At 42.2% G+C, this 25,344-nt stretch overlaps 1 protein-coding gene across 2 annotated transcripts in view; it reads left to right on the forward strand.

The window, feature by feature from the left end:
- bcas3 (BCAS3 microtubule associated cell migration factor) overlaps window positions 1-25,344 on the forward strand; it is an 877,760-nt gene that overhangs the window by 700,733 nt on the left and 151,683 nt on the right. The window lies entirely within an intron of this gene.

The following is a 25,344-nucleotide window of genomic DNA, read 5'->3' on the forward strand; positions in this document are numbered from 1 at the left end:
TTCCCTGACAGAATTATCAAAAGGCATTGTGTCAAATGAAGGGAATATATATTTATAAAGTAATGCAGAGGCATATGACAGGTGGAAGATGTGAAGAAACTGCAATCTTTTGTTAATTAACTTTCGTAATCAATGGATGATTATAACAATATCATATCTTGAGGTGTTAAAGTGACTGAGGGTGGGTTTTTCTTTGTTATCATCATGAAGGGACCTCCGGGACGTGTCTGAATTGGGTTCCAACTGTAACATGACTGATGTCTAATATGTAAACATACTTAATTACTTCTAGCATAAGCACACATCTTACTATCAGATCTTAGTCAGAGCTCATGTCACACCGGATTAACTGGATGTTGCCTGGACATTGTTTGCAAAAAACTGATGGAGAACTAGTTCATTATGCTTCATCATATTATCTGACCACAGTCGGAGGATGTTCAATTCACCTTGGGTCAAATTGTGGCTCCCTTTCAAAACATTAGCCACAAATACAACAGTCAGTATTAGCTACAACAAAGTCATTGTGGATGTTATGATGAACAGCTGTATCTGACTTTGTGCTGATGTTATCACAGATCAAAGGAAAACAGTGGAAGAAAGAATGGTGCCTTTTCTGTATCTTCTGTGTTTAGGTGTTGGGTTGCTTCAAGAGCTCACAGACCCCAGGAAGGCCCATTATGTGCTCAGACCATAGCCTTGTGTAAAGGACCTGCCTTCAGCATGTGGGGCTTACTGTCTTTGGGTGTATGTGTTTAGGCAGCTCTGAGTAGATAATGGCCCTGCAAGGCTGAGTCGTGGTGGTGTAATGGAGACAGATAACCCAGCTTCACTGTAAACACATGTCCATGCACTGTGATTCATAGTATACACACATATAGACACAGATGAAGTTGTTGTAGTATGCTAGCCTAGTGCATGTGAATACTGTCGGTGTTTCTCAGAGTCAAAGTAGTATCCTCAAATGGCCAAATTTCAGGGAGGCTACATCCTGAGTCCCCAAGTCCTGTTCCAATATCAAGGATCCTTCCGAATTTCACCGAGGACTTGGTCCTTCTTTCAGCGAAATTTCAAGGATGCACGTGTGTATCCTCAGCAGGTATAAAATCCCCACAATGCTTTGTACACGATTTGTTGGAAGTGAAGGGGGGGCCTCTTCAGTGACACTTGCGCCAGCGGAGCTTGGCAGGATTTTGTCTTCGGGAGTATTTATCATACAAGCGGGGAAGAAATATTGACAGAAACCTCATAATTTACACTTTCTAATGTGTCCACTGCCCCATAATGGGATTTTTAAAATAGCATGCTTTCGATAAAACAGAAAAGCTCTTAAATTAATCTTTTACAGCAGAAATGGGGCACTAAGTGTCCACCTCCCCTCCTTCCCCCCACTGTTTACATGATAACGACATGATGATTGCTTTCATTCTGTCAGCTTCAAGTGGTGTATTTTTCGGGGGAATTGCGGTGAGAATGGCCACAGTAAAGACATTGGAATACCCTGCAGGTCAAAGCATCACTTATTTGTTTTGAGGTGAACATATTTCAGATTACACAGCAGTATCATGTACAGTCAGTGGGTCAGCTGTTTCAGAGCAGCGCGGCTCATCAGATCCGCTATTCATATTATTGTATGAATGTGTGTGAGTCTGTGTATATACTGTAACTGATAATTCAGAACTTTTTTCAGCTGTTGTCTATACTTCATTACTCCATTTACTCTTGAGTAAGTTCCAGAAATATATTCTCCCTAAATGTCACGTGACTCTTAAAATACTGGTTACATTTGTTTAAAATTGTACAATATTAGAGAGTGCCAAAATTATCACAGTACCCAGAAACCCCCTCAGTCTGCTGAGGTTTAATGGCGTACACCTGGGGGCACTTATTAGTCTGTTCCAATGTGGTATCACCAATTGCTCGAGAGGTCTTGCATAGCCTCTGTAGGATCCTTTCTTGGAAGGACCCATTCTACCAAGGAAGGATCCTTGATTTTGAGAAACATCACGAGTCTCTGTTGCAAGGGCATGGAATTTGGCAGGAACTGTAGGGACATGTCCTACCAATATCTAGCAACTGCTGAATTGTCTCTAGCAATAATTTTGATAAAATAATAAAATATAATCACTCTTATGTAATTTATGTCAATAATTTATACATTCTCTCCTATAAGTACCACCTCTCTGATCCAATGATACTAATGGGATTGGCTTTGCCATTTCTAGCTGCCATGTGAGTATGGCGTCTCTCCCCTGACCTGTAGCTTTATGTCAATGTCTCTGCGTCCCCTTTGCTTATAGACAACTTTGCTCTGTTTGGGACTGTCTAGTCTCTATATACAGACTCTACATTCAGTGAATGTAGAGTCTGTAGGCAAACCCCAGAGATCTTGCCTCCGGAAGAAGAGCGGAAGAGCCCTGGTTTCAGGTGCTAGGCTGTTTGTAGTCCGCGTGATATTGATCAATCACGTTTGAGATGGCTGCAGTTGTTGCCAGGTTAAACGCTCCATGTGGTGAACTAACGAGGCGGAACATAATTGGCGTCACTGAAAACTCTGAATCCATCGCAATGTTTCAGCATATTTACTTATATATAAACGGAAGTCGGAAATGGAAATTCGCCTCCTCAAATGCCAAAAAATCGTGGGTCTGTCCCCAGAGGCTATATCGCCGTCTGCTGGAAGTCAGACGCCAAATACAGCTGATGGGTTGTGAAAATCAGGACTGTCTAACCAGCTTGTTCTCAATCCGAACTCATCAAATACCACAGTTTTATCAGTGATTTTGGCATCAGACACCGACGCCAAAAGTCACCTTTTGCTGTGGTATGATAAGCCACCAGGTGGCGTCAGTTTGTAACGCTGCTAAATGGAACCTTTCTTGGTGGTATGATACACTGCCGGTCGGCCAGATGGCACCTGTTGTGGCAGTGTGACAAGCAGACAGGCAGTGTCAATTAATGCGGCAGTATGGCACCTGTTGTGCCAGTACCTATGATATGCCACTGGATGGCGACAGGTTGAAACAATGCCAGTAACAACATAATATAAGGAGCTGGAAAGTTCCTATAGGGTGGGCAGGAGGGGAGGTGGGTGGGTCCAACAAACCCTGGATATTCACCCGGGAGCTCGCTGTTTGCTTCCAGTATGAATGTAGAGCCAAACAATCATGTTTTTCTCTAAACCTAACCATGTACCTGTGTTGCGCAAGGAAATAAGCAGAAACACAAGGGGTCTCATTCATGAAACGTGAGCAGAAGGAATTTGTGTATAAACTGTTCGCAGACAGAAATTTCCGTGCATGTTCGCATTCATCAATATTTTAGTAGCTCCGATCTTTTCGTAGCTACTAACAAAATCTACTCCTGCTCCTGACCACTCGTAGTGCTTGTGTAAATTTAGTAAAGCACATATATATTGCTTTTCACTATTGGAAATTCCAATTTTAATTCGTATTGCGCTCTGTTATGTACAGTTTCAAATACACAGATGCCTTTGAAACACGTAATCTAAACATGACAAAAATATTAAAAATATAACACATTTAGTTAAATTAGTTGGTAATTAGCAGGTTTAAGATCCAGATTAGGTTCATGATTGTGAATTATCTATGTAAATCGACTCAATAAATTACACGTTCTTTCTACATGTTGAATGATGATAATAAGTTCAGCAGGGGCAGCAGGAGCAGCAGATGGTGGAGCCACGAAGGAGCATGCACCAGCTCAAAGAATTATTTGAGACAACACGTTTTTTTTTTTGTTTTGTTTTTTTTTTGTGGCTTTTTGATCATTTGAATGAATAAATCTGATTTGAAAAATGTTTAATTTACGTTGTATAAAACAGAGCTTTAGGCTATTAAGATTCAAATAATTTGAAGACGATGCATACAAAACTGCTGTAGGCTCTTTGTTATCCCATTTGTTAAAATAAATGTCAAATAGCTCTACATTCTGACAGCCATCACTGATTTAGAGTTTATCCATTACACACAAAACATCTCTGGTTTCCCATTCCCACTTCATTCAAAACCCCACAAATAAATCTTCTGTTTGTTTGGTGACCACTGTATTTTTTTGTGTGTGTGCTTATGCGTTTCTTTACCTCCAGTTTCATATCAAACCATTTACGCTTCACCTCTGACATGGTTCTTTGTACTACAGAGACAACATTAACAGCATCTGTTACCTCCCTGCAGACCTTCGCTTTGCCTGTCCCTGTCACACCACTACTAACTGAAGAAAATAAAATGTTTTTTCTAAAGTCCACTTCACCCAAAATTATTTCGATCTCCGCTCCGGAAAAATTCTTTTTTCTTTCTCTCTCTTTCTTTTTTTGCGCCATAACTGACAGGTCGACTGGATGCACCTACACCTCCTTATATGGCGGGGATTTATGCAAATTGCTGATTACCGGGAGCGCTGTCGATGGATTGGGATTCATGATCATACACATGTGTTTACGATCAAATCTGAGTTTCCCGCGGCGTTCCTGAATCCGGAGTAGGTTTTTAGTAGCGTAGGCTTTTATGTGCAAATCTACACACAGATTTACTAACTTTTCATGAATGAAACCCAAGGTGTTTTACCGACGTTGTACGTTTATTTTGAAAAAGACTGTATGCATCTAACGAGCAGAACCTGTACATTTCCTGTGCAAATAGAACTGTATTAAGAAAAGACACAATGCATATAACAGATGGAAATTGATGCACTGTCCCAGAACGTCAACAACAAACACAGGAGGATACGTAGCCCATAATATGTAGGCGTGAACGGCACTGACAAAGCGGCGAAGTTTGGCTGAAAACATATTGGTCTCACTGCTACAGGAAACCTCACACTGAAAAACTTGGGGGAGCAGCAGTAAGCTGCACTTTATCTTAAGTGGTGAAATAATATTTGTATGAACAATAAGGCACACAATGGTGACGTATTACTGATCGGAAGTATTTTCAGTTAGTTTTGCTTTTCCACCACTGATTAAAAGCAGCGTTCAGCTGATTCCCTAAATGTTGTCTCATCCACAGACCAGAGTCTGAGCCAGGGTTCTGTGTCTGTCAGACAGTCTGGAAGGGATACTACCATATCAGCAGAAGAATTTAATATCATGCACAGCAGACTATAGGGCAGGTGATTTTTCTCTTGAAATATTATGATAGTATTCTCATTGAATAACAACCCTATTTTTAAAAATATTATGACCTTATTTTAAAAATATCAGAACACAGACATGTGGGATATGTTTTGAATTTGCAGAAAGTTTTGAACATGAGCAGAAATCTTGCTGAAACACAATATGATATTAAAGTCCAGGGATTTATAAATAAATTAAAATGAATGAATGTATCATTGAGGTGGTGCGACATGCACATTTAAAGAGGGAACGTCCCCAAACAAAAGATACAAAAAAGGATGAAAGAGTAAATCCTGTCTACAGGTGTGCTGACTCAGCAGGGATAACATTAAATAAGAAATGTTGATCCACAGGAGAATAAACATTTGATTATATTTCATTATATTTTTATATTTTGAATTGTTACCTGCTTGTTTTGTGTCTTCTTTCTACATAAGTAAAGACATTTTAACCATAAATTGGTGCATTAAAATGAACCAAAATGCAGGAAATTAAGTGTTTGATTCTCAAAATGTCCTGTGGAGGACCCCCAAATCCCCACTTAATATGTGCCCCCACCAATGCTGGAATAAGACCTACACTCCTGTTACACAGTGTCTATCTTTTATCCTTTTTACATGGCTTCATTTGTTTTTTGTGCTTCTGAGGTTTTGGCCTTTTGGTTCAGGCAACATAGAAACCATTTGAATTGTGCTTTTCTACCAATCAAGGCACTCTAAATACTCATGACTGACTGTTAACTGTATCTCTCTCTAAACGCAGACATACCATAGTTGCCATGTACAGATATTGTAGGAAGTGAGAATTTCAGAAACATTGGCATTCAATTAAAAGAGGAAAAAAACAAAAAAAGTGTGGACTGGGGATTTGCAGAACCATCTATTATAGTTATACTTTTTTGTTTTGGCTGTTTTGTTGTTGTTTTGTTGCCTGTGTCCAAACCTTTGAATCCACCCACTGCAGTTGACTAATGGATGCGGGTGTGTAAGGAGTTGACAATTCTGACAAGCTGTTTTGCAGATTTTCCCAAAGGGATTAATGAAATATTGTCTTATTGGAATAGTTTGATTCTATTCTGCTCTACTCTGACAGCATGCAGACACTTAAACTCTCTTTGCCTCTGGATCTGGTGTTCATTTGGTTAAGCAACAGGCCCATGTGGTTTGGTTGCGTGCACTACTGTGCAACTGAGACGATCCTGCCTGAATATGTTTGTGTGTCTATGCGCATGGCTGTTTCTGTGTTAAGTGTCTGTGTGTACTTGCATGTGTGTGTGTGTGTGTGTGTGTGCGTGTGTGGACGCCAGGCTGTCTCCAATGGAGGAGGCCCAGTGTGTCAGTGTGGAGGTGGAAGGGGAGAGCAGGGCTAGCCTCTATAAATCAGGCCAGATTACAGAGGCAGAGGCCTGCAACTCCCTTCCACTACCCAGCCTCCTCTGCTTTATGTCACCCAACACACACACTATTAACACTGTAAAGTTTGGTAGAGACTGTCCTAGGTCTTCACTGTAGAGTACTGTAGTCAACAACACTTTCAAAACTCTGTTAGCACAGTCCTACTTAATATCATGTTCAAGCCCTGCAGCTACATTTGAGTTTGACAAAAGAACATCAGTGGTAATTGTCAAGATCCCTTCTGGAGCAATTTTCATTTGTTATAGAGGGAGAAACTCATAAGAGATCCCAATTCCTCAGTTGTCTATAGTCTGCAGAGCAGGCTGAATGCAGCCACAAGACATGTTGTGTTTTGATTAAGGACTGAAGCAACAATCACAGACAGTTCCCAAAGTTCATGACTTACAATTCCAATTCCAAAAAAGTTGGCATGTTGTGTAAAATGTAAGTTAAAACAAAATACAATGGTTTAAAAATTATATTCAACCATATACAATTGAATACAGTCCAAAGACAAGATATGTAATGTTCAAACTAGGGCTGCACGATATTGGAAAAAACTGACCTTGTGATATTTTTTTATTTTTGCAATATATATTGTGATATTAAAAAATACAATAATTTTCACCAGATGACTAAGTAAGAAAATTAAAAAATAGTGGCAGGGCTTTTACTCACCACAACTGCAGAGGCTACCAGCTTCATTTGAAACAAACTACATTATAAAAGGGCCGTTATTTATTAATCCCTCTTAACTTTATATTTTATATCATTTCAAACTCAACACTTCCTGAATTTGTTTCAAATTAAAAGCCCTTTATAACCTCGGCTGAGAGAATCCCTCCATTTTCTAAATAGGTAAACATTTGTAGGAACTTGGTTGTGGAGGATTCAGTAACTTGTATGTTTGCGTACGGAACTTCAAATGTAGCTCCTGCCGTCTGCTGGTGCTTTTTAGGTGACTACAACAACATTTCGGCTGGCACATGAACAGACACAGTGACAGTAAAAGTAATAAAAATAGGACAAGAATAACCCAATGACATCACACACGTCGTGAAAGACAACCGGGGATAATTGGTGTGTACCATTGTGTAGTGTGTCATGTCTGTCGGCCAAGTCACGGCACGATTTTATGACTCCACAATTGTGTGATGTGACATAGTGACTTTCAGAACGGGCATAAATCCTCCTTTACCGTTTCTCCCTCTTGCATGTCGCTTATTTTAGGTGTGTGACTGCAGCGTGTGCATTGGGGGGGGGGGGGGGGGGGGGGGGTGGCGGTGGCGGCTGCTGTTGTCAGAGAGGGAGAGACAGCGAGAGATGCAAGCAGAGCGGAGCAAAGAGCTGCTTTTCTGAAGCAAAACAAAAGTTTAGATGTTCGCGATGGCGATGTTCAAATGATATATCATGCAGACCTAGTTCAAACTGACACAAACTTTATTGTTTTTTTTGTAAATTTACATTCATTCTGAATTTGATGAGAAGGTCTCTGACTGTTGTTTGTGCTTATGCACCAAACGGCAGTGCGGAGTACCCGGCCTTCTTGGAGTCTCTTGGCGACTTCCTGCAAGGGGTGCCGGCTGGGGACTCCATAGTTCTCCTGGGGGACTTCAACGCTCACGTGGGCAATGACGGAGAAACCTGGAGGGGGGTGATTGGAAGGAATGGCCTGCCTGATCTGAACCCGAGTGGTGCTTTGTTATTGGACTTCTGTGCGAGCCATGGACTGGCTATAATGAACACCATGTTCGAACACAGGGAGGTTCATAAGTGTACCTGGTACCAGAACACCCTAGGCCTAAAATCAGTGATCGACTTTGTGGTCGTATCAGCAGATCTGTGGTCGTGTGTCTTGGACATTCGGGTGAAGAGAGGAGCAGAGCTGTCAACTGATCACCACCTGGTGGTGAGTTGGATCAGATGGCGGGGAGCCTGCCGGACAGACCTGGTAAACCCAAACGTGTAGTGAGGGTGAGCTGGGAACGTCTAGCAGAGGACCCTGTTTGTTGGATCTTCAAGTCCCACCTCCGGGAGAATTTCTTGTGCATCCCGGGGCAGGTTGGGGACATGGAGTCTGAGTGGGCCATGTTCAAAGCTTCCATTGTGGAGGCGGCTGCTAGGAGCTGTGGTCAGAGGGTTGTCGGTGCCTGTCGGGGTGGCAACCGGTGAGGGAGGCCGTCAGGCTGAAGAAGGAGGCCGTTCGGGTCTGGCTGGCCCAGGGGTCTCCTGAAGCAGCAGACAGGTATGGGTTGGCCAGAAGGGCTGCAGCTGTGGCGGTCGCTGAAGCAAAAGCCCAGGTGTGGGAGGAGTTCGGGGAGGCTATGGAGAAGGACTTTCAGTTGGCCTCAAGGAAGTTCTGGCAGACCGTTAACCGACTCAGGAAGGGAAAGCAGGGCTTGTCTCCGGTTGTGCTCAGCAGAGAGGGAGAACTGCTGACCTGAACTGGGGACATCGCCGGGCGGTGGAAGGAGCACTTTGAGGACCTCCTGAACCCAGCCATCACGTCCACTGAGAACGAAGCAGAGCCTCAGGGGAACTCTCGCCCATATCCCTGGCGAAGGTCGCTGAGGTAGTTAAAAAGCTCCCCAGTGGCAAGGCACTGGGTGTGGATGAGATCCGCCCTGAGATGTTGAAGGCTCTGGGCACTGTTGGGCTGTCTTGGCTGACACGCCTGTTCAGTGTTGTGTGGAGGTCGGGTACGGTGCCTGCAGAGTGGCAGACCGGGGTGGTGGTCCCCATCTTCAAAAAAGGGGACCAGAGGGTGTGCTCCAACTATTGGGGTATCACACTGCTCAGCCTCCCGGGTAAAGTTTACTCCAGGGTGCTGGAAAGGAGGCTCCGACCGATTGTCAGACCTCAGATTCAGGAGAAGCAATGCGGATTCCGTTGTGGTCATGGAACAGTGGACCAGCTCTTTACCCTTTTAAGGCTGCTGGAGGGGGCGTGGGAGTTCGCCTATCCAGTCTACGTGTGCTTTGTGGACCTGGAGAAGACTTATGACCGCGTCCCTCGGGGGGTCTTGTGGGGGGTACTACGGGAGTATGGGGTTCCAGGCTCACTGCTACGAGCCATTCAGTCCCTGTATGACCAAAGTGAGAGCTATGTCCGCATACTCGGTGTGAAGTCGACCACGTTCTCAGTGGGTGTTGGCTACTGCTAAGGTTGTCCCTTGTCACCAATCCTATTTGTGATCTTCATGGACAGGATCTCGAGGCGCAGCCAGGGGTAGGAAGGGGTCCGGTTTGGGGACCTCAGAATTGCATCCCTGCTTTTTGCAGATGATGTGGTTCTGTTGGCTCCATCACACCGTGACCTCCAGCATGCACTGGAGCGTTTTGCAGCCGAGTGTGAAGCAGTTGGGATGTTGGAAACCGGTGGTTTGCCCTCTCCGGGTTGGGGGAGAGTTACTGCCTCAGGCAAGGGAGTTCAAGTATCTTGGGGTCTTGTTCACGAGTGAGGGTAGAATGGAGCGTGAGATGGATCAGCAGGTCGGTGCGGCTTCTGCAGTGATGCGGGTGCTGCGCCGGTCCGTCGTGGTGAAGAGAGAGCTGAGCCAGAAAGCAAAGCTTTCAATTTACTGGTCCATCTACGTCCCAACTCTCACCTCTGGTCATGAACTCTGGGTAGTGACCGAAAGAATGAGATTGCAGATACAAGCGGTGGAAATGAGTTTCCTTCGTGGGGTGGCTGGGCTCAGCCTTAGAAATAGGTTGAGGAGCTCGGACATCCGGAGGGAGCTCGGAGTAAAGCCGCTGCTCCTTCATGTCAAAAGGGGTCAGTTGAGGTGACTCGGGTATCTGATCAGGATGCCTCCTGGGTGCCGCTGGAGGTGTTCCGGGCACGTCCCACTGGTAGGAGGCCCCGGGGCAGACCCAGAACACGCTGAAAGGGTTACATATCTCGTCTGGCCTGGGAACGCCTTGGGGTCCCCCAGGAGGAGCTGGAAAGTGTTGCCGGGGAGAAGGATGTCTGGGATGCTTTGCTTGGCCTGCTGCCCCCGCAACCCGGCCCCAGATAAGCCGATGAAAATGGATGGATGGATGGATGGAGGGATGGATGAATTTGATGCCTGAAATATATTATAATTTTCAATCCAGCTGTGATTGAAAGCGACAAGTTGCTGACAGCATCTCTGGGAAACACTGACAATCACTGTGGCAGGTTAAAGAATTGGGTACACCAGAAAAATGTTACTCATATTGCACTACATTGTTTCTGTCGCTACCACTGTGCCTTTTTACTTTTTAAGAGTATAACTCTTTTTAGCTCAGGTTTTATTTATGCCCCTACTTATTATATTTTATATTTTATGTTTGCATGTTATGTCAAGTGTACTGTCTGCACCGAGGGTCTGAAGAGAAAAAGTAATTTCGATCCTCTGTATGTCCTGTACATATTATAGAACTGACAATAAAGCTGACTTTGACTTTGAAAATAAATGACAACACATCATAACACAAAATATGGCGTGGAATGCATTAAGAATAAAGCATTAATATTATTTGACTGCGACTTTATTTGAGAGTAAGCAAACATAAAATAGAGTACTGTAGCTCTGTGGTCTGGGCCCTAATGGGTTTTTATGGCCAATATGTACTGTGCGAAGGCTACATATTATGCATGCACTAATCATAACCTAACTTAACTAACTGGCTAAGGCCTGTGGCAAGACCATTGAGATCCCAATCACCACACTGGACAAAATAATTTATGACTTCAGTGGTACCACTTGGAGGAAGAATTTGGAGCAATCATTTTGCAAAAATTGTTTAGTTAAATGGTTAAAGTCGTTTTGCATTGATTGAAAAAGTCACAGAATTGTATTTTTTAGTTTTATGTGACAGCCATAATTATTTTCACCATAGTTTTTTCTAACTATATTAATTCTTCAGATTTTTTTGGAAATGTTACAGTAAATATATTCTTCAGCTATTGTATTCAATAAAATAAAAAAAAAGCCAATATGCCTTGTTGTTTGCAGCCTTGGGAGTTATGTTCAGTTGGCCCATAGCTGTTAGGAGTTTGGTCCATATCCACCTAATGGTGCTTTATTTAGATTTTGAAAAGCATTTATTTACTGTAATGGAAAATGTATACTTTTTTGTTCTTAACATTTTGTGTATTATAGAAAACACTCTGAAACTAAAGCCCCGTTTCCATCAAACACTTTCGGTATGGTACCTTTGGAACCAAAAGTACCCTTCAGACATGGTACCTAGGCCCTAGTGTGTCCACTGCAAACCGTACCCTTAAATTTGGGTGGGGTTGTTGTCACTCACTGCTCCGTCCAGCACTCACTTTATTTCCTCATTATCGGTGACAGAGGGAAGTCTGGACCTTGTTTAACGTCCACAGAACAAGGCTGCACGCCAACATTTACAGAACAAAATAAAAGAGGCTGCACTGAGAGTCTCTCTCCATGGGATATTTTAAAAAAGCCAGTTTGTGCATTTAGTCCTTCTCAGGCAAGCTTGGGGGTTTAGTGTTGCTGTAGCCCGGCGCTACGTGACCCTTTTCTTTTCTCCAAGTGAGGATTAGAATATATGCAGTTCACATAACCCGGCTAAAATTAATATATATATAAACGCTTGAAGATCCACTCATTACTAAAAGTATATGTCATATGAGTGTGTTGATTGATTCACATCGTCAACTCATGCATTGAGTAACATTGAGTAACAAGTTAACGTTCCACCTTAAAGTCGCCAGCTATTGGCCCAGTGAATTAAGTTATTTTTTTTCCAACTCCAGCTGTTGCAAAAGGCAACAAAACATCCTTTCATTTTATGTTACAGTGTACTAATAAAATTCTCCACGGTATGAACAGTGGTTACGTGAGCCTAAAAACCAGCCACAACGCAGCCCTGAGCAGAGTGACTGTCCGCTACTGACCAATCAACAGACTGCAATATTCACAGCTCCACCTTTTAGTACCAGATCTGTGTGCTAGGTACCCCAACAGAAGGGGTACCAAAAATGGCAATGATACAAAACGGTTCCATTGGTACCTTCCACAACTTTTCGCTGTGGAAACAGAAAAAAAGGGTACCGAACTGAACTGTACCGTACTGCTTGGTGAAAACAGGGCTTAAGGTCCATTTACCTTTAACTGCATATCACAAACTATGTGGACCTTGAGTCTGAATTTTTTTTGTCAAATTTTTATCCCAAAAGTCAACTTTCACACTCATGACCATTCCTCACATGTTTTAGGTTGACAATTTAAAAAAAAAAAACATTTCCAATAACTGTACTGATATCAGTTAGATGTTGCTGTTGATCCCATAATAATTACTTTTTTTGTTACAAGCATTTCCTGCAGTTGCAGTAGTAATGTTCTTGTTCAATTGTTCCTGTAGTACTGTAGCACTGTAGTATAGTAATATACTGAAATGTTAAAGCTACATTAAAAACTTCCACAGAAATAAACAGAACCATCAAGTGTTAGGTACAGTGCCACATGCTAAAGATTTATTGCCAAAACTTAAACACAACAGAAATGAAATCAATGCCAGTACAATATGTCAAGCTCTCTTTGAGTCGCCATCACAAAATTGATGATGGAGCTTTTAAGAAGCAGTTCATGCAAGCTCCTTGCACACAGAATAAGCAGTTTATTCATCATAGATATCTGTATTTTACAATAATAATTTGTCTTTGTAGCCACTTTGCGGTCATGACTGTATTTGAAGTTTTCCTACATCAAGGCTCACACAAGATTCTGGTTTTTGATCCATGGATGGGGCTTTTAATGTGTCCATTCTTCATTGGTGACACAGAGAGTGATTATTTGTTATGTTTTCAGTAGCCGTATCGTTTGGGCAGCTCAGATCACCCGTCTATATAATCCCCCTCCAAAACCTTCCGATGTCAAATTACGGTTTTAATGTTTTTCTTTCCTATTTTTGGGCAAGGAAAGCCAGCAATATGATGTTATGGCCATCCAGGACTTACTCTCTGTTCTCTCTCACCATAGTTTGGAATTTAATTGTGTTTTGACAACTCTTTTCCATGGCTGGCCCAATTATAGCCTCCAGTTGGGCTGGTAATGATAGCTGTTAATGGGGTGAAAAATGGACGTGCATCTCTGAGAGAAACCATAAGCAGATCCTTTGGAAGGAGAGGTGGGAGCCAAGGAAAGCACAGGCAGGAATGACCTCGTTTTACTCCCGTCCTGTGAAGGCCTTTATATAGAATACATGGCTCCCAGTGTGTCCTCCAGAGCCTTTACTATCTTATTATTCCGCCATTTTGTCACTGTTAAAACATCAGAGCAGTTGGTAGCAGTGTCAGGGCTACTGTATGAGGCCATGGGAATGACTCCGACTGACCCGTCACACACACATACACACATTTTTGAATGTCGTCAAATTTCTCACGCTTTTTTCCATCCTCTCTGCTTGCTTCTCCTCCCTCCTCCACAGCCTCCTTTTTTCCCTTGTTTCTTTGTTGGAGGGAAAGTATTGATCGGCCTCTTCCCAAAGTTATTTTTAATCAAAGATAAACAAGGACACCACATTTCCTTGGGAGATGTTGGCTTGCCCAAAGTGTCTTGCTCTTTCTTACAGTTTTCTGTACACTTGAGGGAGGCGCTGGGTGGGAGATATGAAGCAAGAGATGTGAGCATGAGGGCTGCATTACATAAAGGGAGGTTGGGTCCAGCGGGTGTTTAGAGAATAACACAAGTGCCACCAGTGAGTGGGAGACGTGGGAAGTCCGGCTTTAGTCTCAGTTAGTTGTAGCACATCCTATTATTATCCCCCAGACTGTGCGACAACGCTGACCAGAAGAGACCCTAAACACACACACACACACACACACACACACACACACATACACACACTCAGAGTTCTCCCCTCTCTCACACAGGCACAGGCCAGGCCATTCCCAAGTCTTATTTCTTCTGGACTTTATGGGAACACTTAAATTTAGCCCTGGCAAGGCGTGCAGGCATAATAATCAAAGCTCTCGTCACCAGGCTCCCAGTGCTAGGTGGTCTGGCTGCTCTGGAGGGAAACTCTCACCCAGTGGAAGACATGCTTCCTTCTTTGCACACTGGCACATTTGGGACCTATAACTCTTTTTTCCTAATATCTTCAGCCCATGCTTTTGCAAGCTAGTATAACTGACACCTCTGAAACACAACCATAAAAGCAAAGGTATGGGGCTTAACTAGTGCAGGGTATGGGTTGGGATAGTTTTAGGCCCTGTTTACATGCAGCAATGAAGGACCAGATCCAGAGCTGCTCTTCTCTTGGCTAACAGCAGCAGCAGCAGCAGCAGCAGCTGTAAAACAGTCCCAACAAACTCACACCATCTTAATTTACAGCACTTTAAGATGGAGAGACCACTGATGAGGATGTTTTTGGCAATTATTTTAACAATATAACAATAATAAAGTTTTTGTGGTATGAAGAGAATATGGAGATGCTGAAAACCTTCAAGACACATTAATATGTCTTCTTGACACCTGCTTCTCAGTTTGTATAAGCATGTCACTGCTGCACTGAAACAAAACAAGACAGGCCAGGCAAACCAAAGTGAGCTGGAAGTCAATACTGCTAACTTCAGTGCCAAACTGTGTACAGTCAGTTGATAAAGTGCTAAAACAAATGCTCGGCCTCTTAGACATCCAGTGTTTTTCAACAAATAATCACAAACTACAATGCAGTCCCATAAAAACAGAGCAAATAAGTGTGCTTGTAATAATAGGAAATAAAAACAAGCAGAAATTGTAATAAAAATCCCAAAAAATATTTGGAGACAGAAACAACTAATCTCCAAGGTGTACAGGTCTATACATTCTCAAAACCCCCAAATAAATGGAGACTGTCCTAGCTCACATCACCAGCAAGCGTCAAAATAGTCCAACATTCATCAGTGACCCAGCTAACAGTGGCCACAGTAACCTTGGCCCTTTCACCAGGGAAAAGCTCAGTGCATTCAGCTGCATCTTGCATGTGTTTCTTTTCATCCTGTCTTCTCCATTTTTACTAATCACATTTACCACAAAAACTTCAGACACATGGAAACTCTTCATGATGAAAATGACTGAGCCAATCAGATTTCAACAAACACAAGGATCACTCTAAATTTGGAGGGGTCGCTCATGTCCCCTCTTAATATGTAAGTATTAGATTGGCTCAGTCTGACGGGGCAGCATTCCACTCTGTGCTGTCTGCAGCTGTTAGTGCTAGGCTGGCCCATATACGGCCCAGGGCCATACAGTAACGACTGACATCAGACATTAAAAAAATAAAAACTCTATGACCATCAGCCAGTTCGGTCAGGAATGGACTGGATGTTCAAGAGTCTTCCTGAACTTCCTGATGGCTAATCCACCCTTGAGCATGTGTTTGTTCTCTTTAGAAGGAATTTTGGTGTAGCAACATTAAAGGACCTTGCAAGCCAAGACCATATTTTTCGTCCAAAATTGTCACATGTTGAAAAATAAATATAACCTCATGTAGTGTCAATAACATTTACAAACTGACTCTTTTATTAGTCAGTCTTTATCTGCAACAAGAGAGGAACAGTATCATTTCATAACTCAGATATCCTACTTTCAGCAGGCCAGATAGTAATATTCAGGTGGATGATGAAGAGGAAGAGGTGTATGTAATAGAGGATGAGGACGGCATGTAGACAGACAGAGAGAGGGGGTCAGTGTGGACACAGACAAGGAGGACAGCTCAGCCCCTTCAGGTAGCAGGGGTGCAGAGAGTGTCCACAGTCAGGGAGATATCTCCAGTAGCAGAGAAGCAAGGCGGAAATATGTGTTTCCATTACGTCTTGTATCACAGAATTTTACCACGAATAGAACAAACTGAACTGATCAGACTCAGTGTAGAAGATTTCTGTGTGAATTGATTTTCTTCAAATGACGGAATTTAGAAAACACATATTAAAAATATGGACTTGGTGTGCATAAACATTAACTTTGAATGAAAATGTTATTGATGCTCTGTTTGACAATGGTACCAAAAGAAAAAGAAAAGCTATCATTTTAATTCTGTGGTCATTTAAAGACCAGGGCCGTCGCAACTGGACAGGCAAACTAGGCAATTGCCTAGGGCCTGAGCTGGAAGGGGGCCCCCAGAGATGACTGACATTGGTCCATATCAATGACAATATGATGGAACCCCTATAGACACTGCAACAACGACAACACGTTGGAATCCCCCCTAATGGGGCCCCCTACTAGCTGCTGCTTGCGAGTGGCTAAGTAGGGTGACCAGACGTCCCGCACTGGGTGGGACTGCACAGCATTTCTGTCTCTTTTCATGCGTCACGCAAATTGAGACCATGTCCCACATGATTGGTTGCCACCCGCGCTAACATTGTTGGAGTACCGTAGTACTACGGTACCTCACGGTACCACTACTGTGGGATAAGTTCAAAGTCCAATCACACCGTTGCGCATGGACACTCACCCTCTTGCGCAAGCAAAACAAATCATTCAGCACGCTATGCAAGTACAGATTTCAACCAGCAGCAGAAACAAAAGGTGAATCCTGCCAGTTGTGGGTTGAACGGGGGTCACAGACGCCGTATTCCTGTCAAATACGCTGCAAGATAAGGCTTACCGGCGACGGGGAAGTCCGGCTCCAGGTCCAATAATTTCCTCTTTGTTGATTTCATGACTGCCCAGAAATACCTGAACAGCCAAGCCGTGGCGGCACACAGGTGTGATGTGTCAGAGGAGAAACAAGCCATCCACATTTCTGTCTTTGTGGCAGGTAACGGCCCACAAACCTCACCACACTTTAGGGACTGTTCTTTACTTATGGAGGGACTGTTCTTTACTTATGAAGGGACTGTTCTTTACTTGTCAGGAGAGGAGGGTGGCTGGTTGATTTTTATTTTATTTTTTTATTTTATTTTGATCCCCCCTATGTTAATCACTTATTGATGCTGTTTTTGAAGTATGAATAAGTCAATACGTAATTTATTCCATTGAAATATCATTGATGTATTAGGCCTATAGAAAAGTGATTTATCTTTTTATAAATGAAAAAAGGCACATCTGCCTAATTTTTGCAGCACTGTGGTATCTGGGGGGGGCCTCCAAGGTGCCTCTTGCCTAGGGCCCCCAGAGTGTCTTGAAACAGCCCTGTTAAAGACTTGGGCTAAGTTGATGATGTTGTGGTGGACTGCATGATATTGAGGTATAGTCTTTTATATATAGTACTAATGTATGTATATGTATGACCTTAGACTTGAATCAACAGCTCTTCTAAGCTTCACTGAGATATTTTGGTGCGTTGATAAAATATATTGCAGCACTGTGGTATTGGATTGTATTAAGCTACACAAGTGTGCTGTATTCAATAATGTAAATAATAAACTGCTAACTTGGTGTATGCTTTTTTTGTTTAATGATTAAAGTCAATGGTTTATCCATGTAATGCAAGCAGAGTGACAGATGACCGCAAAGCACAACTGACAACAACTTGTGAAGTTACATTTCTACACTTATAAGTTATGTGGTCTACATGACTTCATACAATGCAATGTAAATGTTATTCACAGCACGAAAGCCCTCATGAGGTCAAAGGTGATGAGTTGCTAAGGAGGTCTCTGACACTTGACACACACAGACAGTGGCTGCCCTGACTCCCCACAGAGTGAAACTGTCACCACCTGGAGTGGAGGACTAATTAGCCTGTGATTTCTGTAATGTACTTTACTTGGGTTGGTGTGTGTGTGTGTGTGTGTGTGTGTGTGTGTGTGTGTGTATGCATGTGTGTGTGTGTGTGTGTGTGTGCATGTGTCCTGATTCATGATTCAGATTTGTTTGGCCAACTGTTCTCAAACCAGTTTGTTCTCTCTCTTTTCATGTTGTCCCCGTGGTGTCATCAATGGATCCTAACAGGTCAGTGTATTTTGTTACTCCCTGTATACCACCGTTGTACTCTCCTACTGGTGTATTAAAACACAGATTTTTTATGCAGTTCTGTCTGGGCTTGTGTTGAGGCTAGGAGTTGAGTCACCTTAAAGGGCCAGTTCTATCAAACCACATACCACTCAAGTACACCTAGCACAGTCTCACTATGCAAAAAGTTTTGGTTTAATGTGCAGCAGATTTTAGAATTCTGCTGCCACTACAACATAATCCATAACAAGATAATCTACCAATACTCGTGGTGACAGTTTTCACTATGTTCTACTTTTACTATTTTACAAATGAAAATCACATACAGGAAGGTCTGATTAAAATCCCCATGAAATGGAGAGACGAAGAGGTCACCATTTTATTGTAACTCTACTTGTGACTTTTTGCTGCTTGAGTATTAAATGAATAATTAATAGTGTGTAAAATTTAGGGTGATTTAGTGGCATCTAGCAGTGAGGATTGCAAATTGCAACCAGCTGACACTTCTTTAGGTTAGAATTCCTTCGGTGGTCATTGTTCAGGGTTCAGGAGGTTTTTACAGGGAGCTGAATTATCCACAGAGGTCTCTTCCTCTACAAAACAAATGGGTCAAGTGATTATAACAAGTAATAACACTTAATAAAGCAGTTTCATGTTACAAATCTGTGTTTCTCCTCTGCTGTTTGGCACATTGCAGAGAGGCCACTAACCTAGTACCTGCTAATGTGTTCCCACCTATTTTCTCTGATAACTTTATGTGTGCTGACCTTTTTTCTGATCTCATATGAGTTTTTTATCAGGAACCAAATTATATGCAGAGGTCTCTTCCTCTTCATAACAAACGTACCTGGTGATTTAAACTACTAAAAACATGGAATATGGCAGTTTTACTTAACAAGTCAGTGTGTCTCTGATGCTATTTGGTATGTTGGAAATGGACCGCTATCTAGCACCCACTATGTCACCTCTTTTCCCTGGTAATTTATAACAGTTTCTTGTTTGAAAAAACCCCAGTGTTTTCCCAAAGCTATACTGCCAGAGGGGCTGCTATAGTGGCCGAGGCAACATGCAAAAGCATGAATGGTCCCATCTAGAGCCAGTGTTTGATTTGTCCATTCTGGGCTACTGTAGAAAGATCACAGTGCAATGTGGTAATCTCTGTAGATGAGGACCCACTCCCTATGTAGATGGAAACAGCTCCTTGTAAGTAAACGAAAACACTATGATTCTTAGTTTCTTATACACTAAAGAAAACTTACCAATTATATCAAATTTATGCCAATATAGCCCCCTAAATCCCACACACTAGACCTTTAAAACCTGTCTAACCACAACTCACTAGCTCGCATTTTTAAATGACCCCTCACTGTGTTATGACTTGCCCCAACATCATGTTTAAGAAGAAAATTCATCACATTAAATATTTCACCGCTGCAAAGATGTTTTTTTCTTTCTTCATAAAACTGGACTGTCTATGCAGTAGAATGATACAAATACTTTTGAAATTGGTGCTACATGACCAGAGAAAACAGAGGAAAAAGGCTATTGCATTCACTTGTGCTCAAGAGGTAGAAAAGCTACAACTACCAAAATGCACTGCTCATCACCGGACCAAAAGACACTCCCACTGGTAGGTGAAGTAATGCAAGCTTGGCTGTTTTCCCACAGGAAGCAATATGGCGGTCGGCTGGTAACAAACGGTTTTGTATTACAGTTAAACACCAAACGTTCCTGAAAACATTTTAGTGAGTTTTTAGTTCATAGTCTTTTTAGGTGATTGTCAATACAGTAACAGAGTTTTGGTTTGTATGTGATCAGCACTGGCTTTCTCTGTTTGATCTGAGTAACAGAGAGAGAGAGAGAGAGAAAGAGAGAGAGAGAGAGAGATGGCACTCTTTCTACATCCAATTCTATACTCTTTGTGTCTGTGGTGGTGAGCATATGAAAATGCAGAAGTACAATTTGTAGTTAGAGCAGCAGCCCTAGAGCCAGCCAAAATGACAAAAAAAATGTGTCATCCAGCTCTGTGTGTTGTCATGGATACGTTGAACACAAACCAGCTGGCCAACAGTTTGAAAGCTGGTGCATGCCCAAAAGAAAAGCCCACATTCCTGGTCAGAAGGAGAAACACATCTACTGTGCAGATATCACAGCGCGGATCTCAAGAAGGTGGTTGAGAAAATTAAAGAAGCAGGCTGTGTTGGCATGGGCAAACAAGTCCATCACCTTTAGGAAACTTTGAAAAAAATCCTGTTTTGATGCAAAGAGGCAAAATGAAAAGCGGCTCCAGCTGTTTTACTTTTGTATATTTTGACACGATAAATGACATATTCAGGCACGTTAATCGTAGTCTGTGTGGGCGTATGTAGGAATATTAGTGGAATATTCATTTTCATTAGACATGTATACATCTTAGTAGGAATATTGTCTTTGTTTTTAATAAGGGCAAAAACAGGAATATTTTGTACATGTAAATGTAGCTAATGTTTGTGGTTAATTTAACTGTAACCACCTAATAATGTAAAGATTAAATTGTTGCTAGTGAATGCTTTGGTCAGCTATGCTGTTGTGGAAATCATAGTAGTAAGTCACCAGGGGCCTCATGTACAAAGACTTGCGTAGATTTCCTACTGAAACATGGCATACACTTAAATCCAGAAAATGTCGTACGCACAAAAACATCCATATGTATGAATCTGTGCGTAGGCATGAATCCAAGCACATTTCCTTTGTACATCCCAATCAACGTGGAATTGAGCGCAGATGTTGGAGTACCCGACCCCTCCCTGTCCACGCCCCATTTAAATATGCAAATCATATTTAAATGAACCCCGCACCTGAGATTCCCCTCTCTGCATGATCAGAAAACTAAAACAAAAGAATAAGTAAGACAGGAACTAAGAAAAACTTCACAGAATGCAAATTGGAGACACTACTCACTGAAGTGGAGATGCGCAAAAATGTACTTTGTGGCACGCTGTCCTCCGGCATCAATACAAAATGCAAGAGGAATGAGTGGGAGAGTGTGTGTGAGGCTGTCAATGCTGTGGGGTCAGGAAAGCGTACACACGCAGAATTTAAAAAGAAGTGGTCTGACATTAAGGTGGACGTGAAGCGGAGGACGGCTGCCCACCGCCAAAGTGTGGCCAAAACAGGCGGGGGGACAGGACAGGAGGAGCTCACCCCGTTTGAACAGAGAGTCGCCTGGGGTCAATTGAAAGCAGACAATTAATTATGTGAACTGGATTTACAGTTTCCATTTGTTAATTTTATACACCACTTACATGGATCACTCACTATTGTTGTAAATTAATGCAGAAGTGCGCCAGGGAAAAGGTGGGGCTGATTAAGAAATGTCACACTTTACGCACGGGTTTAGTGACATGAGTAATTTACACACAGAGACAATCAGGGGCTTGTTAGAAAGCTAGTAGTAGTTTAACCAGCAAAAAACAGCAAGTCACTAACTTTAACCACTGACTAGTACTGATGCTGTGAAGACAGGATACTATTTGGGGGCCCACATGTTCAATGCGCATCACGGGATTAATATTAGGACAATTAAAGAAATAAATTATTTACTCACCAAGAAGCCACCCATCTCGCACAGTGCCAGCTTGTAGTCTGTTCCCAACCATGCTGTTACTCAGAATGTAGGCTATGCGTTGAACCAGGCCACCTCGCCACAATATTGGTTAATTGCATTTGCACATCACATATGATCTGTACACTGATCGAATGAAAATGCTTCTTGTTGACAAAAACAAATTCATCCTGCAATGGCGCTTTGTGTGTGCAGTCGATAGCTCCGATAACATTAGGAAAACCGGCTCTTGCTGGAAATTGCACTTTAATGTTGGCCTGTTCAGCTGCATTGTATGGGAATTTGATATACCTGGCTGACATGCAGATAATTCCGTCCCACACAGCTGGCATGGCTCGGCTCAGGGTCAACTGGCACAGTCCCGATCAGTTGGCCAGCTCCCTCTGGAATGCCCCTGTTGCTAGGAGCCCCAGTGTGGACAGGCAGCGCATGGCTCCTCGCCGTATCGTGCTCCAAGGCTGGCCGCAGCTCTGCACACAGTTCCAGGAGGATTGCCCTCGTGAACCAATGCGGCAAATACTGCTAAAGCAGCCATTGTTGTTAACGGTATTTTCGGCACTACCTTGCGCATGCTTTTATATCCACTCATGTAATTGCAGACACGTGGGTGTGTTAATTGTTCATCAGTGTTGATTGTTCATGTGCCTCTGATGTGCACATCACTCTGAGGACTAATTGTTTTCACATTTATTTATTATAACAGTTTCCCAGCATCACCTCTAAGTGTCGCCAAAGGATCAACAGGTGTAGAAACGTGTGTACGCCAGCCATTAAGTTGGCGTGAGGCACCACACATTTCCATGGTCATTTCACTCTTGATACATCTGAACTTTGCCGTGGAAAAGGACGTACACCAACGTTTTTGTGTGTACGTACCCTTTGTACATGAAGCCCCAGGTATGTAAATCCCTGTAAGGTGATGTCATTATGCATAACTTCCCTCAACATGATCAGGGTTGCATGTCCCACTGGCCCATATAGCTTTATTGCTCTATTTGTCACTGCCAGTATTTTGGGATTTTTTCACACTCCCTAGGTGAAGAGTAATGAATGATGGCCAACAGTCACGGCTTTCTTCCTTCTCCCCATTTTCGCTCTGCTCCGTGAGAAAGTCGGGGAGGATGGAGTGAAGTAAGGCTGTTCATCAGTCCTCTGACAGAGAGAGAGAGAGAGAGAGAGAGAGAGAGAGACAGAGAGAGAGAGAGAGAGAGAGATCGAGCTCTGAGGAAGTGAAGGTGTAGGAGGCTTGGTTTAGCCAAGGGGAGTCCCAGCAGGAATAGACACACACATATGCACAGAGGAAGAATAACACTCATATATCTGGCGTGTCAACAACTGGCCTCTGTTTGCTCAGTGCTGACACTAGCACAGCTGAACTGCTACTGGAGTTTCTCATCACCCTCGTTTTGCAATTTGTGTGTGTCAGTAGGTGCACAAATGGCTGCTCAAAATCTGTGTGTATTGGCCTGTATTTCCATCTGTATTTGTTTTGCATGAGTGAATCTAGGGGGTCCCTTGTAAAGTATGTTTGTATGTGTGTTCATGTTTGCTATTGACCAGACTGACTCAGGCCGAACAACTTTCTGCAGACAAACACTGCTGCATGAGACCTTCTGAGCTACTCCAAAATTTTCTAGCCACACTAGCAGCATGGCTTCAGAGATAGCGATGTAGATTGGTTGGTCCAACACCTTGGTCCAGACTGAAATATTTCCTCAGCTTTTGTATGTGTGGGTCTCCAAGAATGAATCCTAATGAATTTTATTTAAAACGACTGGCTATAGTTTTACTCCATCAGGCCCCTGAAATGATCAAATGAAATGATCTGAGAAGCCAACATAACTCCTTGGTTGTACTGTTTGCAAATTATAGAAATATAAAATTTGTAAACATTGCCATATTTTAAAGGGTCACAAGCATGGACTTTTTTGTTTTTAAGTGAAATGTCTCAGCTATTGAAAGGGATATTTTGTAATATAGAACAGATACTCATGGTGCCTAGAGAATACACCCTAAAGACTCTGAGGATCACCTGACTTTTCCTCTAGCACCACCAGTAGATGGACAATTTTTGGTACTGAGCAGCTTGTGGGTGGATTGTCATTTCATTTGGAGCAGACACACATGTTCCAATCAGAACGACCTGCAATCACTTTAGTAAATGTTTTGGGTAATTATCATTTATCTAGCTCCCCTAGTGTAAGGTCAAAAATTAAATCTATCCAATATCAATAATAGTTATTGACTAAAAAACTAGCCCTGAATGTTTTATAAAAAAAAGCCCCGGATCTAAATATATAGGTTATATACGTGTTTTGAAAAATAAGAAGAGCCAAATAATAATTTAAAAAAAAGCCCTAGATATAATACTCCAACCATACTTGTACTTGAATGATATACTTAGTTACATTCCACCACTGAAAACATAAATATATACATTTCACTATTTTTCAACTCTGGTAAATACATTTTTAATGATAGCAGTTGTATTCTGTATTCTACTAAATACTTATAACTAACAACTTCTAATATTTTTTTATATCACAATTTAACTTGACTTAACTTAAACTTAATAAGTAATGTAAGAAAAAAAAAAAAAGAAAAAAAAAGTTAAGGGTAATGTTAAGGGTAAATGAGGTGCCAGAGTTCATTTTAAAAAAGCAGCAAAATAGAGCCTGTTCATTAAAAAAATTCCCAGGGGAGGATCCCCACAGACCACCCTACAGAGGTCCAGGCTAAGCCTCCATTGTCCTTACATCCTATAAACGCCTTTGTTCAAAACTAATGACCTTCCCATCAGCCTCAGCTGTACTTTGTGTCTAGTTCTAATTAGCAAATGTTAAACTCAGATAGTGACCATGGTGAACATTACTTGTGTGTGTTAAACATATGCAAGTTATCATTGTTATTGTGAGCTTGTTAGTATGACAACGAGTCCCTCTTTACATTGACTGTACTGCAACACCACTGGTAAGGACTAAATATAACTCTGGACCTTAAATTCATCTTACAATTTGGTGTTCTCCATAAAGAACATTACAACCTCACAGAGCTGCTAGCAGAGAGAGATCGCTTCTTCAACAAATCTTCTTCTCTTTCTCTTGTCTGACTGGACTGTTGCCCACCTCTCCTCTCTGTGGATTTAACAAACTACTGAGCCACACATTGGAGTTCTATGTGTGCACTTAGAGGAGTCAGAATGTTTTCTATCTGGAAAGTATCAAGTCTGTTAAATTTTGTCCACTTTGCATGAGAAAAACTTTGGTTCCAGTGCGAGAAGGTACTGGGTCCTTTTTCTTCTCAATTCTATGTAGAAGTACAATGGATACTTCAG

This window comes from Epinephelus lanceolatus, chromosome 4 (genome assembly GCF_041903045.1).
Source record: "Epinephelus lanceolatus isolate andai-2023 chromosome 4, ASM4190304v1, whole genome shotgun sequence".
Lineage (NCBI taxonomy): Eukaryota > Metazoa > Chordata > Actinopteri > Perciformes > Serranidae > Epinephelus > Epinephelus lanceolatus.